The sequence below is a fragment of the Eucyclogobius newberryi genome, unplaced genomic scaffold, assembly GCF_026437365.1.
Source record: "Eucyclogobius newberryi isolate DKJ021-1_F unplaced genomic scaffold, fEucNew1.0.hap1 SCAF_211, whole genome shotgun sequence".
Classification (NCBI taxonomy): Eukaryota; Metazoa; Chordata; class Actinopteri; order Gobiiformes; family Gobiidae; genus Eucyclogobius; species Eucyclogobius newberryi.
This window is the reverse complement of record NW_027315848.1, coordinates 135,001-149,762: the sequence shown is the minus strand read 5'-3', so window position 1 is coordinate 149,762 and position 14,762 is coordinate 135,001. Positions and strand designations below refer to the sequence as shown.

Below are 14,762 nucleotides of genomic sequence, written 5' to 3'. Positions count from 1 at the left end.
CAAACACTTTTAGATTGGATTAAAAATGCTTGCTAACAAGCTGATTCCCCAAATATGCACTGTTTGGACTGTTCCTCAACTCTCAAACATCACTGAGGTCTACTTTATAATTCAATCAGTTGGTTTGTAATCCTTCCCATATGGTCTAGCGGTTAGGATTCCTGGTTCTCACCCAGGTGGCCCGGGTTCAACTCCCGGTATGGGAATATCCTGCTCTTGGAAGACTTGTATCCACATTACGCACAGGACATGTTGTGAAAACAAGTGTAAAAACCTTTAATTGGTGTCCAGCGAGGCATAGAAAAATATCACGCATTTGGGCGCAGCTTTAATATCTAGTAATCGACCTTTAGCCTTTCCATGCAGTCTAACAGTGGTTGGATTTGAATGCATCCCTTCACAGGGACACGAACCTAAATCTAGCTCCTTAGACCACTCGGCCAGAATATCTAGTGGGGATCCAACACAAACTCAGAATGGCCAGATAGTGCTTCTTACCCAAAATGTTTTCATGCACTCAGTCAAATGCTTTGTTTGAAACAAAACAATATCTCAAATTTGAGAGCAAAATGAACTGTATTCAATATCAAGAAATACTTCTATTTAGCAAAAGCAAAATACAAATCACGAGATTTGTTGCACGTAGAGTGGGCTTCTTTCCATTACATGCAGAACCAAGCACTTTTAGATAGTAAAAATGCTTGCTTAAAAGCTGGTGCCCCAACTGAGCACTGTTCCTTAACCTCTCCAACATCCATGAGGCTTATGTTACACTTCAATCTTTTACACTTGATTCTTACATTTCCCATATGCTCTAGTGGTTAGGATTTCTGTCAACTGGAATTGAATCCTGTCAGCAACGTCTGTTTGGGAGCACAACTTTCAAGCTTTCGTTCCATTTTATAAACCAGCATGTTTCATTTCTCAGCATTTCTTTCAGATCAAGGGCATGTAGGAAATCCTGGGTTCAGTCCCCTGCAGCACCATTCAGTAGTCTGTTCATGGCACAAAGGGAAAGGTGTTGTCTCCAAACCTTGCTTGGAAAAAAATCATGACAGGCAGTAGATGGGGATGTAGCTCAGTGGTAGAGCAAAGTGCTTCTGTGCAAGATCCCAGTTCTGCATTACCTTTGAATCTAGATAACACATTTTGAAGCAATTTGAGTCATTTAGATGTATATAGCCCCGTAGGTATAATGCACTGGCCCCCTAAACCAGGTATTTTACGTTCAAGTCCAATCGAAGGAGAGCACTCAGCAGAGTGGCGCAGCGGAAGCGTGCTGGGCCCATAACCCAGAGGTCGATGGATCGAAACCATCCTCTGCTAGAATGTGTTTATTTGCACTGATGTTTTTTCTAATCAGGATTAACCAAGCTAGTCAGCAAAGTGTAGGTTTATTCTCAACTGATGCCGATATAGATGATTGAAGCTGAGTTTCAGCGCGAGCTCCCATTTCCACCTTCCATTTAATTGAGCAGTATTTTATTTAATCCATCCTACATTGTCATTTCTTTTTTGGGGGAAAAAATAGCTGAGAAGGAACTCTTTCAAGACTATGTTACTTCACAAGTAATCAAAGTCAACGCTATGTTTAAGTAACTCTCTTGTCTTTAAGATAATGGTCCAGCAATCAGCACCTAGTAAAATTGCATACTCATGCTGAACCAACAAGATGTAGGTCAAAAAAGGACTATGGTTACACATTTTGAAGCAATTTGAGTCTATTAGGTGTACAAAACCCCATAATTATAATGCACAGGACAATAGCCTCCAAAATCCCGTATTGTGGATTTCAGGTCCATGGTCTTATTGGCTGAACGACAAGCAACATACAAATCACGAGACTTTTTCCATTTAGAATGGGCTTCTTTCAATTACATGCAGAATCAAACACTTTTAGATTGGATTAAAAATGCTTGCTAACAAGCTGATTCCCCAAATATGCACTGTTTGGACTGTTCCTCAACTCTCAAACATCACTGAGGTCTACTTTATAATTCAATCAGTTGGTTTGTAATCCTTCCCCTATGGTCTAGCGGTTAGGATTCCTGGTTCTCACCCAGGTGGCCCGGGTTCAACTCCTGGTATGGGAATATCCTGCTCTTGGAAGACTTGTATCCACATTACGCACAGGACATGTTGTGAAAACAAGTGTAAAAACCTTTAATTGGTGTCCAGCGAGGCATAGAAAAATATCACGCATTTGGGCGCAGCTTTAATATCTAGTAATCGACCTTTAGCTTTTCCATGCAGTCTAACAGTGGTTGGATTTGAATGCATCACTTCACAGGGACACGAACCTAAATCTAGCCCCTTAGACCACTCGGCCAGAATATCTAGTGGGGATCCAACACAAACTCAGAATGGCCAGATAGTGCTTCTTACCCAAAATGTTTTCATGCACTCAGTCAAATGCTTTGTTTGAAACAAAACAATATCTCAAATTTGAGAGCAAAATGAACTGTATTCAATATCAAGAAATACTTCTATTTAGCAAAAGCAAAATACAAATCACGAGATTTGTTGCACGTAGAGTGGGCTTCTTTCCATTACATGCAGAACCAAGCACTTTTAGATAGTAAAAATGCTTGCTTAAAAGCTGGTGCCCCAACTGAGCACTGTTCCTTAACCTCTCCAACATCCATGAGGCTTATGTTACACTTCAATCTTTTACACTTGATTCTTACATTTCCCATATGCTCTAGTGGTTAGGATTTCTGTCAACTGGAATTGAATCCTGTCAGCAACGTCTGTTTGGGAGCACAACTTTCAAGCTTTCGTTCCATTTTATAAACCAGCATGTTTCATTTCTCAGCATTTCTTTCAGATCAAGGGCATGTAGGAAATCCTGGGTTCAGTCCCCTGCAGCACCATTCAGTAGTCTGTTCATGGCACAAAGGGAAAGGTGTTGTCTCCAAACCTTGCTTGGAAAAAAATCATGACAGGCAGTAGATGGGGATGTAGCTCAGTGGTAGAGCAAAGTGCTTCTGTGCAAGATCCCAGTTCTGCATTACCTTTGAATCTAGATAACACATTTTGAAGCAATTTGAGTCATTTAGATGTATATAGCCCCGTACGTATAATGCACTGGCCCCCTAAACCAGGTATTTTACGTTCAAGTCCCATCGAAGGAGAGCACTCAGCAGAGTGGCGCAGCGGAAGCGTGCTGGGCCCATAACCCAGAGGTCGATGGATCGAAATCATCCTCTGCTAGAATGTGTTTATTTGCACTGATGTTTTTTCTAATCAGGATTAACCAAGCTAGTCAGCAAAGTGTAGGTTTATTCTCAACTGATGCCGATATAGATGATTGAAGCTGAGTTTCAGCGCGAGCTCCCAGTTCCACCTTCCATTTAATTGAGCAGTATTTTATTTAATCCATCCTACATTGTCATTTCTTTTTTGGGGGAAAAAATAGCTGAGAAGGAACTCTTTCAAGACTATGTTACTTCACAAGTAATCAAAGTCAACGCTATGTTTAAGTAACTCTCTTGTCTTTAAGATAATGGTCCAGCAATCAGCACCTAGTAAAATTGCATACTCATGCTGAACCAACAAGATGTAGGTCAAAAAAGGACTATGGTTACACATTTTGAAGCAATTTGAGTCTATTAGGTGTACAAAACCCCATAATTATAATGCACAGGACAATAGCCTCCAAAATCCCGTATTGTGGATTTCAGGTCCATGGTCTTATTGGCTGAACGACAAGCAACATACAAATCACGAGACTTTTTCCATTTAGAATGGGCTTCTTTCAATTACATGCAGAATCAAACACTTTTAGATTGGATTAAAAATGCTTGCTAACAAGCTGATTCCCCAAATATGCACTGTTTGGACTGTTCCTCAACTCTCAAACATCACTGAGGTCTACTTTATAATTCAATCAGCTGGTTTGTAATCCTTCCCATATGGTCTAGCGGTTAGGATTCCTGGTTCTCACCCAGGTGGCCCGGGTTCAACTCCCGGTATGGGAATATCCTGCTCTTGGAAGACTTGTATCCACATTACGCACAGGACATGTTGTGAAAACAAGTGTAAAAACCGTTAATTGGTGTCCAGCGAGGCATAGAAAAATATCACGCATTTGGGCGCAGCTTTAATATCTAGTAATCGACCTTTAGCTTTTCCATGCAGTCTAACAGTGGTTGGATTTGAATGCATCCCTTCACAGGGACACGAACCTAAATCTAGCTCCTTAGACCACTCGGCCAGAATATCTAGTGGGGATCCAACACAAACTCAGAATGGCCAGATAGTGCTTCTTACCCAAAATGTTTTCATGCACTCAGTCAAATGCTTTGTTTGAAACAAAACAATATCTCAAATTTGAGAGCAAAATGAACTGTATTCAATATCAAGAAATACTTCTATTTAGCAAAAGCAAAATACAAATCACGAGATTTGTTGCACGTAGAGTGGGCTTCTTTCCATTACATGCAGAACCAAGCACTTTTAGATAGTAAAAATGCTTGCTTAAAAGCTGGTGCCCCAACTGAGCACTGTTCCTTAACCTCTCCAACAGCCATGAGGCTTATGTTACACTTCAATCTTTTACACTTGATTCTTACATTTCCCATATGCTCTAGTGGTTAGGATTTCTGTCAACTGGAATTGAATCCTGTCAGCAACGTCTGTTTGGGAGCACAACTTTCAAGCTTTCGTTCCATTTTATAAACCAGCATGTTTCATTTCTCAGCATTTCTTTCAGATCAAGGGCATGTAGGAAATCCTGGGTTCAGTCCCCTGCAGCACCATTCAGTAGTCTGTTCATGGCACAAAGGGAAAGGTGTTGTCTCCAAACCTTGCTTGGAAAAAAATCATGACAGGCAGTAGATGGGGATGTAGCTCAGTGGTAGAGCAAAGTGCTTCTGTGCAAGAGCCCAGTTCTGCATTACCTTTGAATCTAGATAACACATTTTGAAGCAATTTGAGTCATTTAGATGTATTTAGCCCCGTAGGTATAATGCACTGGCCCCCTAAACCAGGTATTTTACGTTCAAGTCCCATCGAAGGAGAGCACTCAGCAGAGTGGCGCAGCGGAAGCGTGCTGGGCCCATAACCCAGAGGTCGATGGATCGAAACCATCCTCTGCTAGAATGTGTTTATTTGCACTGATGTTTTTTCTAATCAGGATTAACCAAGCTAGTCAGCAAAGTGTAGGTTTATTCTCAACTGATGCCGATATAGATGATTGAAGCTGAGTTTCAGCGCGAGCTCCCATTTCCACCTTCCATTTAATTGAGCAGTATTTTATTTAATCCATCCTACATTGTCATTTCTTTTTTGGGGGAAAAAATAGCTGAGAAGGAACTCTTTCAAGACTATGTTACTTCACAAGTAATCAAAGTCAACGCTATGTTTAAGTAACTCTCTTGTCTTTAAGATAATGGTCCAGCAATCAGCACCTAGTAAAATTGCATACTCATGCTGAACCAACAAGATGTAGGTCAAAAAAGGACTATGGTTACACATTTTGAAGCAATTTGAGTCTATTAGGTGTACAAAACCCCATAATTATAATGCACAGGACAATAGCCTCCAAAATCCCGTATTGTGGATTTCAGGTCCATGGTCTTATTGGCTGAACGACAAGCAACATACAAATCACGAGACTTTTTCCATTTAGAATGGGCTTCTTTCAATTACATGCAGAATCAAACACTTTTAGATTGGATTAAAAATGCTTGCTAACAAGCTGATTCCCCAAATATGCACTGTTTGGACTGTTCCTCAACTCTCAAACATCACTGAGGTCTACTTTATAATTCAATCAGTTGGTTTGTAATCCTTCCCCTATGGTCTAGCGGTTAGGATTCCTGGTTCTCACCCAGGTGGCCCGGGTTCAACTCCTGGTATGGGAATATCCTGCTCTTGGAAGACTTGTATCCACATTACGCACAGGACATGTTGTGAAAACAAGTGTAAAAACCTTTAATTGGTGTCCAGCGAGGCATAGAAAAATATCACGCATTTGGGCGCAGCTTTAATATCTAGTAATCGACCTTTAGCTTTTCCATGCAGTCTAACAGTGGTTGGATTTGAATGCATCACTTCACAGTTACACGAACCTAAATCTAGCCCCTTAGACCACTCGGCCAGAATATCTAGTGGGGATCCAACACAAACTCAGAATGGCCAGATAGTGCTTCTTACCCAAAATGTTTTCATGCACTCAGTCAAATGCTTTGTTTGAAACAAAACAATATCTCAAATTTGAGAGCAAAATGAACTGTATTCAATATCAAGAAATACTTCTATTTAGCAAAAGCAAAATACAAATCACGAGATTTGTTGCACGTAGAGTGGGCTTCTTTCCATTACATGCAGAACCAAGCACTTTTAGATAGTAAAAATGCTTGCTTAAAAGCTGGTGCCCCAACTGAGCACTGTTCCTTAACCTCTCCAACATCCATGAGGCTTATGTTACACTTCAATCTTTTACACTTGATTCTTACATTTCCCATATGCTCTAGTGGTTAGGATTTCTGTCAACTGGAATTGAATCCTGTCAGCAACGTCTGTTTGGGAGCACAACTTTCAAGCTTTCGTTCCATTTTATAAACCAGCATGTTTCATTTCTCAGCATTTCTTTCAGATCAAGGGCATGTAGGAAATCCTGGGTTCAGTCCCCTGCAGCACCATTCAGTAGTCTGTTCATGGCACAAAGGGAAAGGTGTTGTCTCCAAACCTTGCTTGGAAAAAAATCATGACAGGCAGTAGATGGGGATGTAGCTCAGTGGTAGAGCAAAGTGCTTCTGTGCAAGATCCCAGTTCTGCATTACCTTTGAATCTAGATAACACATTTTGAAGCAATTTGAGTCATTTAGATGTATATAGCCCCGTACGTATAATGCACTGGCCCCCTAAACCAGGTATTTTAAGTTCAAGTCCCATCGAAGGAGAGCACTCAGCAGAGTGGCGCAGCGGAAGCGTGCTGGGCCCATAACCCAGAGGTCGATGGATCGAAATCATCCTCTGCTAGAATGTGTTTATTTGCACTGATGTTTTTTCTAATCAGGATTAACCAAGCTAGTCAGCAAAGTGTAGGTTTATTCTCAACTGATGCCGATATAGATGATTGAAGCTGAGTTTCAGCGCGAGCTCCCAGTTCCACCTTCCATTTAATTGAGCAGTATTTTATTTAATCCATCCTACATTGTCATTTCTTTTTTGGGGGAAAAAATAGCTGAGAAGGAACTCTTTCAAGACTATGTTACTTCACAAGTAATCAAAGTCAACGCTATGTTTAAGTAACTCTCTTGTCTTTAAGATAATGGTCCAGCAATCAGCACCTAGTAAAATTGCATACTCATGCTGAACCAACAAGATGTAGGTCAAAAAAGGACTATGGTTACACATTTTGAAGCAATTTGAGTCTATTAGGTGTACAAAACCCCATAATTATAATGCACAGGACAATAGCCTCCAAAATCCCGTATTGTGGATTTCAGGTCCATGGTCTTATTGGCTGAACGACAAGCAACATACAAATCACGAGACTTTTTCCATTTAGAATGGGCTTCTTTCAATTACATGCAGAATCAAACACTTTTAGATTGGATTAAAAATGCTTGCTAACAAGCTGATTCCCCAAATATGCACTGTTTGGACTGTTCCTCAACTCTCAAACATCACTGAGGTCTACTTTATAATTCAATCAGTTGGTTTGTAATCCTTCCCATATGGTCTAGCGGTTAGGATTCCTGGTTCTCACCCAGGTGGCCTGGGTTCAACTCCCGGTATGGGAATATCCTGCTCTTGGAAGACTTGTATCCACATTACGCACAGGACATGTTGTGAAAACAAGTGTAAAAACCGTTAATTGGTGTCCAGCGAGGCATAGAAAAATATCACGCATTTGGGCGCAGCTTTAATATCTAGTAATCGACCTTTAGCTTTTCCATGCAGTCTAACAGTGGTTGGATTTGAATGCATCCCTTCACAGGGACACGAACCTAAATCTAGCTCCTTAGACCACTCGGCCAGAATATCTAGTGGGGATCCAACACAAACTCAGAATGGCCAGATAGTGCTTCTTACCCAAAATGTTTTCATGCACTCAGTCAAATGCTTTGTTTGAAACAAAACAATATCTCAAATTTGAGAGCAAAATGAACTGTATTCAATATCAAGAAATACTTCTATTTAGCAAAAGCAAAATACAAATCACGAGATTTGTTGCACGTAGAGTGGGCTTCTTTCCATTACATGCAGAACCAAGCACTTTTAGATAGTAAAAATGCTTGCTTAAAAGCTGGTGCCCCAACTGAGCACTGTTCCTTAACCTCTCCAACAGCCATGAGGCTTATGTTACACTTCAATCTTTTACACTTGATTCTTACATTTCCCATATGCTCTAGTGGTTAGGATTTCTGTCAACTGGAATTGAATCCTGTCAGCAACGTCTGTTTGGGAGCACAACTTTCAAGCTTTCGTTCCATTTTATAAACCAGCATGTTTCATTTCTCAGCATTTCTTTCAGATCAAGGGCATGTAGGAAATCCTGGGTTCAGTCCCCTGCAGCACCATTCAGTAGTCTGTTCATGGCACAAAGGGAAAGGTGTTGTCTCCAAACCTTGCTTGGAAAAAAATCATGACAGGCAGTAGATGGGGATGTAGCTCAGTGGTAGAGCAAAGTGCTTCTGTGCAAGATCCCAGTTCTGCATTACCTTTGAATCTAGATAACACATTTTGAAGCAATTTGAGTCATTTAGATGTATATAGCCCCGTAGGTATAATGCACTGGCCCCCTAAACCAGGTATTTTACGTTCAAGTCCCATCGAAGGAGAGCACTCAGCAGAGTGGCGCAGCGGAAGCGTGCTGGGCCCATAACCCAGAGGTCGATGGATCGAAACCATCCTCTGCTAGAATGTGTTTATTTGCACTGATGTTTTTTCTAATCAGGATTAACCAAGCTAGTCAGCAAAGTGTAGGTTTATTCTCAACTGATGCCGATATAGATGATGGAAGCTGAGTTTCAGCGCGAGCTCCCAGTTCCACCTTCCATTTAATTGAGCAGTATTTTATTTAATCCATCCTACATTGTCATTTCTTTTTTGGGGGAAAAAATAGCTGAGAAGGAACTCTTTCAAGACTATGTTACTTCACAAGTAATCAAAGTCAACGCTATGTTTAAGTAACTCTCTTGTCTTTAAGATAATGGTCCAGCAATCAGCACCTAGTAAAATTGCATACTCATGCTGAACCAACAAGATGTAGGTCAAAAAAGGACTATGGTTACACATTTTGAAGCAATTTGACTCTATTAGGTGTACAAAACCCCATAATTATAATGCACAGGACAATAGCCTCCAAAATCCCGTATTGTGGATTTCAGGTCCATGGTCTTATTGGCTGAACGACAAGCAACATACAAATCACGAGACTTTTTCCATTTAGAATGGGCTTCTTTCAATTACATGCAGAATCAAACACTTTTAGATTGGATTAAAAATGCTTGCTAACAAGCTGATTCCCCAAATATGCACTGTTTGGACTGTTCCTCAACTCTCAAACATCACTGAGGTCTACTTTATAATTCAATCAGTTGGTTTGTAATCCTTCCCATATGGTCTAGCGGTTAGGATTCCTGGTTCTCACCCAGGTGGCCCGGGTTCAACTCCCGGTATGGGAATATCCTGCTCTTGGAAGACTTGTATCCACATTACGCACAGGACATGTTGTGAAAACAAGTGTAAAAACCTTTAATTGGTGTCCAGCGAGGCATAGAAAAATATCACGCATTTGGGCGCAGCTTTAATATCTAGTAATCGACCTTTATCTTTTCTATGCAGTCTAACAGTGGTTGGATTTGAATGCATCCCTTCACAGGGACACGAACCTAAATCTAGCTCCTTAGACCACTCGGCCAGAATATCTAGTGGGGATCTAACACAAACTCAGAATGGCCAGATAGTGCTTCTTACCCAAAATGTTTTCATGCACTCAGTCAAATGCTTTATTTGAAACAAAACAATATCTCAAATTTGAGAGCAAAATGAACTGTATTCAATATCAAGAAATACTTATATTTAGCAAAAGCAAAATACAAATCACGAGATTTGTTGCACGTAGAGTGGGCTTCTTTCCATTACATGCAGAACCAAGCACTTTTAGATAGTAAAAATGCTTGCTTAAAAGCTGGTGCCCCAACTGAGCACTGTTCCTTAACCTCTCCAACATCCATGAGGCTTATGTTACACTTCAATCTTTTACACTTGATTCTTACATTTCCCATATGCTCTAGTGGTTAGGATTTCTGTCAACTGGAATTGAATCCTGTCAGCAACGTCTGTTTGGGAGCACAACTTTCAAGCTTTCGTTCCATTTTATAAACCAGCATGTTTCATTTCTCAGCATTTCTTTCAGATCAAGGGCATGTAGGAAATCCTGGGTTCAGTCCCCTGCAGCGCCATTCAGTAGTCTGTTCATGGCACAAAGGGAAAGGTGTTGTCTCCAAACCTTGCTTGGAAAAAAATCATGACAGGCAGTAGATGGGGATGTAGCTCAGTGGTAGAGCACAGCGCTTCTGTGCAAGATCCCAGTTCTGCATTACCTTTGAATCTAGATAACACATTTTGAAGCAATTTGAGTCATTTAGATGTGTATAGCCCCGTAGGTATAATGCACTGGCCCCCTAAACCAGGTATTTTAGGTTCAAGTCCCATCGAAGGAGAGCACTCAGCAGAGTTGCGCAGCGGAAGCGTGCTGGGCCCATAACCCAGAGGTCGATGGATAGAAACCATCCTCTGCTATAATGTGTTACTTTGCATTGATGGCTTTTCTAATCAGGATTAACCAAGCTAGTCAGCAAAGTGTAGGTTTATTCTCAACTGATGCCGATATAGATGATGGAAGCTGAGTTTCAGCACGAGCTCCCAGTTCCACCTTCCATTTAATCGAGCAGCACTTTTATATAACCCTTTAGGCGCCAGAGATTATGGATGAAATAAATGTATAAATAAAAAACTTCCTGAGATACAGAGAACTGAAGCCGGGGCACAGCTCTGGGTCGGCAGTGCCCCTGGAGGCCCGTAGAAGCTCCACACTCCAGTTGATTCTTGGATAAAAGGGCACCCAGCCGGTCTCGAACTCGCGTGAGGCGGAGCAGGGATCATCCACCCCGCACACGGCCAGACTTTGCCCGGCCAGGGAGCACCTTCTGCGGGTCGGAGGCTCCGGGTCGGAGCCCCTGGAGCCTGGAGCCCTCACCGGGCCCCGAACTCGGCTGCCGGAGGCAGTGCAGTGCCTCATGGATAAAAGGGCACCCAGCCGGTCTCGAACTCGCGTGAGGCGGAGCAGGGATCATCCACCCCGCACACGGCCAGACTTTGCCCGGCCAGGGAGCACCTTCTGCGGGTCGGAGGCTCCGGGTCGGAGCCCCTGGAGCCTGGAGCCCTCACCGGGCCCCGAACTCGGCTGCCGGAGGCAGTGCAGTGCCTCATGGATAAAAGGGCACCCAGCCGGTCTCGAACTCGCGTGAGGCGGAGCAGGGATCATCCACCCCGCACACGGCCAGACTTTGCCCGGCCAGGGAGCACCTTCTGCGGGTCGGAGGCTCCGGGTCGGAGCCCCTGGAGCCTGGAGCCCTCACCGGGCCCCGAACTCGGCTGCCGGAGGCAGTGCAGTGCCTCATGGATAAAAGGGCACCCAGCCGGTCTCGAACTCGCGTGAGGCGGAGCAGGGATCATCCACCCCGCACACGGCCAGACTTTGCCCGGCCAGGGAGCACCTTCTGCGGGTCGGAGGCTCCGGGTCGGAGCCCCTGGAGCCTGGAGCCCTCACCGGGCCCCGAACTCGGCTGCCGGAGGCAGTGCAGTGCCTCATGGATAAAAGGGCACCCAGCCGGTCTCGAACTCGCGTGAGGCGGAGCAGGGATCATCCACCCCGCACACGGCCAGACTTTGCCCGGCCAGGGAGCACCTTCTGCGGGTCGGAGGCTCCGGGTCGGAGCCCCTGGAGCCTGGAGCCCTCACCGGGCCCCGAACTCGGCTGCCGGAGGCAGTGCAGTGCCTCATGGATAAAAGGGCACCCAGCCGGTCTCGAACTCGCGTGAGGCGGAGCAGGGATCATCCACCCCGCACACGGCCAGACTTTGCCCGGCCAGGGAGCACCTTCTGCGGGTCGGAGGCTCCGGGTCGGAGCCCCTGGAGCCTGGAGCCCTCACCGGGCCCCGAACTCGGCTGCCGGAGGCAGTGCAGTGCCTCATGGATAAAAGGGCACCCAGCCGGTCTCGAACTCGCGTGAGGCGGAGCAGGGATCATCCACCCCGCACACGGCCAGACTTTGCCCGGCCAGGGAGCACCTTCTGCGGGTCGGAGGCTCCGGGTCGGAGCCCCTGGAGCCTGGAGCCCTCACCGGGCCCCGAACTCGGCTGCCGGAGGCAGTGCAGTGCCTCATGGATAAAAGGGCACCCAGCCGGTCTCGAACTCGCGTGAGGCGGAGCAGGGATCATCCACCCCGCACACGGCCAGACTTTGCCCGGCCAGGGAGCACCTTCTGCGGGTCGGAGGCTCCGGGTCGGAGCCCCTGGAGCCTGGAGCCCTCACCGGGCCCCGAACTCGGCTGCCGGAGGCAGTGCAGTGCCTCATGGATAAAAGGGCACCCAGCCGGTCTCGAACTCGCGTGAGGCGGAGCAGGGATCATCCACCCCGCACACGGCCAGACTTTGCCCGGCCAGGGAGCACCTTCTGCGGGTCGGAGGCTCCGGGTCGGAGCCCCTGGAGCCTGGAGCCCTCACCGGGCCCCGAACTCGGCTGCCGGAGGCAGTGCAGTGCCTCATGGATAAAAGGGCACCCAGCCGGTCTCGAACTCGCGTGAGGCGGAGCAGGGATCATCCACCCCGCACACGGCCAGACTTTGCCCGGCCAGGGAGCACCTTCTGCGGGTCGGAGGCTCCGGGTCGGAGCCCCTGGAGCCTGGAGCCCTCACCGGGCCCCGAACTCGGCTGCCGGAGGCAGTGCAGTGCCTCATGGATAAAAGGGCACCCAGCCGGTCTCGAACTCGCGTGAGGCGGAGCAGGGATCATCCACCCCGCACACGACCAGACTTTGCCCGGCCAGGGAGCACCTTCTGCGGGTCGGAGGCTCCGGGTCGGAGCCCCTGGAGCCTGGAGCCCTCACCGGGCCCCGAACTCGGCTGCCGGAGGCAGTGCAGTGCCTCATGGATAAAAGGGCACCCAGCCGGTCTCGAACTCGCGTGAGGCGGAGCAGGGATCATCCACCCCGCACACGACCAGACTTTGCCCGGGGAAGGGCCACTCTGGCTGGGCATGGCCCCCACTGAGCACCCCCTGGAACCCCTGGAGCCCCTGGAGCACCTCCAGAGCCACCCCCCACTCCTCCAGACTCTGCCCGGGGAAGGGCCACTCTGGCTGGGCATGGCCTCCACTGAGCACCCCCTGGAGCCCCCGGAGCACCTCCAGAGCCACCCCCCACTCCCCCAGACTCACCCCGGGGAAGGGACACTCTGGCTGGGCATGGCCTCCGCCGAGCACCCCCTGGAGCCCCCGGAGCACCCCCAGAGCCACCCCCCACTCTCCCCAGACTCTGCCCGGGGAAGGGCCACTCTGGCTGGGCATGGCCTCCACTGAGCACCCCCTGGAACCCCTGGAGCCCCCGGAGCAGCTCCAGAGCCACCCCCCACTCTCCCCAGACTCTGCCCGGGGAAGGGACACTCTGGCCGGGCATGGCCTCCGCCGAGCACCCCCTGGAACCCCCGGAGCCCCTCCAGGGCCACCCCCCACTCCTCCAGACTCACCCCGGGGAAGGGCCACTCTGGCTGGGCATGGCCTCCACTGAGCACCCCCTGGAACCCCTGGAACCCCCGGAGGCCCTCCAGAGCCACCCCCCACTCTCCCCAGACTCACCCCGGGGAAGGGCCACTCTGGCTGGGCATGGTCTCCACCAAGCAGCCCCTGGAGCCCCCGGAGCACCTCCAGAGCCACCCCCCACTCCTCCAGACTCACCCCGGGGAAGGGACACTCTGGCTGGGCATGGCCCCCACTGAGCACCCCCTGGAACCCCTGGAGCCCCCGGAGCAGCTCCAGAGCAACCCCCCACTCTCCCCAGACTCTGCCCGGGGAAGGGACACTCTGGCCGGGCATGGCCTCCGCCGAGCACCCCCTGGAACCCCCGGAGCCCCTCCAGGGCCACCCCCCACTCCTCCAGACTCACCCCGGGGAAGGGCCACTCTGGCTGGGCATGGCCTCCACTGAGCACCCCCTGGAACCCCTGGAACCCCCGGAGCCCCTCTAGGGCCACCCCCCACTCTCCCCAGACTCACCCCGGGGAAGGGCCACTCTGGCTGGGCATGGTCTCCACCAAGCAGCCCCTGGAGCCCCCGGAGCACCTCCAGAGCCACCCCCCACTCCTCCAGACTCACCCCGGGGAAGGGACACTCTGGCTGGGCATGGCCTCCGCCGAGCACCCCCTGGAGCCCCCGGAGCACCCCCAGAGCCACCCCCCACTCTCCCCAGACTCACCCCGGGGAAGGGACACTCTGGCTGGGCATGGCCTCCACTGAGCACCCCCTGGAACCCCTGGAGCCCCGGGAGCACCTCCAGAGCCACCCCCCACTCTCCCCAGACTCTGCCCGGGGAAGGGACACTCTGGCCGGGCATGGCCTCCGCCGAGCACCCCCTGGAACCCCCGGAGCCCCTCCAGGGCCACCCCCCACTCCTCCAGACTCACCCCGGGGAAGGGCCACTCTGGCTGGGCATGGTCTCCACCAAGCAGCCCCTGGAGCCCCCGGAGCA

At 48.4% G+C, this 14,762-nt stretch overlaps 9 non-coding genes across 9 annotated transcripts; all 9 read left to right on the top strand.

Annotated features, from left to right (window-relative positions):
• Window positions 1-134: 134 nt before the first annotated feature.
• trnae-cuc (transfer RNA glutamic acid (anticodon CUC)) lies at window positions 135-206 on the top strand. Its single transcript has one exon. It is a non-coding gene; the product is annotated as a tRNA-Glu (tRNA).
• Window positions 207-1,254: 1,048 nt separating this feature from the next.
• Window positions 1,255-1,326, top strand: trnam-cau (transfer RNA methionine (anticodon CAU)). Its single transcript has one exon. It is a non-coding gene; the product is annotated as a tRNA-Met (tRNA).
• Window positions 1,327-2,021: 695 nt separating this feature from the next.
• Window positions 2,022-2,093, top strand: trnae-cuc (transfer RNA glutamic acid (anticodon CUC)). The gene has a single exon. It is a non-coding gene; the product is annotated as a tRNA-Glu (tRNA).
• Window positions 2,094-3,908: 1,815 nt separating this feature from the next.
• On the top strand, window positions 3,909-3,980 carry trnae-cuc (transfer RNA glutamic acid (anticodon CUC)). Its single transcript has one exon. It is a non-coding gene; the product is annotated as a tRNA-Glu (tRNA).
• Window positions 3,981-5,028: 1,048 nt separating this feature from the next.
• On the top strand, window positions 5,029-5,100 carry trnam-cau (transfer RNA methionine (anticodon CAU)). The gene has a single exon. It is a non-coding gene; the product is annotated as a tRNA-Met (tRNA).
• A 695-nt stretch (window positions 5,101-5,795) lies between these two features.
• On the top strand, window positions 5,796-5,867 carry trnae-cuc (transfer RNA glutamic acid (anticodon CUC)). Its single transcript has one exon. It is a non-coding gene; the product is annotated as a tRNA-Glu (tRNA).
• A 1,815-nt stretch (window positions 5,868-7,682) lies between these two features.
• trnae-cuc (transfer RNA glutamic acid (anticodon CUC)) lies at window positions 7,683-7,754 on the top strand. The gene has a single exon. It is a non-coding gene; the product is annotated as a tRNA-Glu (tRNA).
• Window positions 7,755-8,802: 1,048 nt separating this feature from the next.
• trnam-cau (transfer RNA methionine (anticodon CAU)) lies at window positions 8,803-8,874 on the top strand. Its single transcript has one exon. It is a non-coding gene; the product is annotated as a tRNA-Met (tRNA).
• Window positions 8,875-9,569: 695 nt separating this feature from the next.
• trnae-cuc (transfer RNA glutamic acid (anticodon CUC)) lies at window positions 9,570-9,641 on the top strand. The gene has a single exon. It is a non-coding gene; the product is annotated as a tRNA-Glu (tRNA).
• The last annotated feature ends 5,121 nt before the right edge of the window (window positions 9,642-14,762 follow it).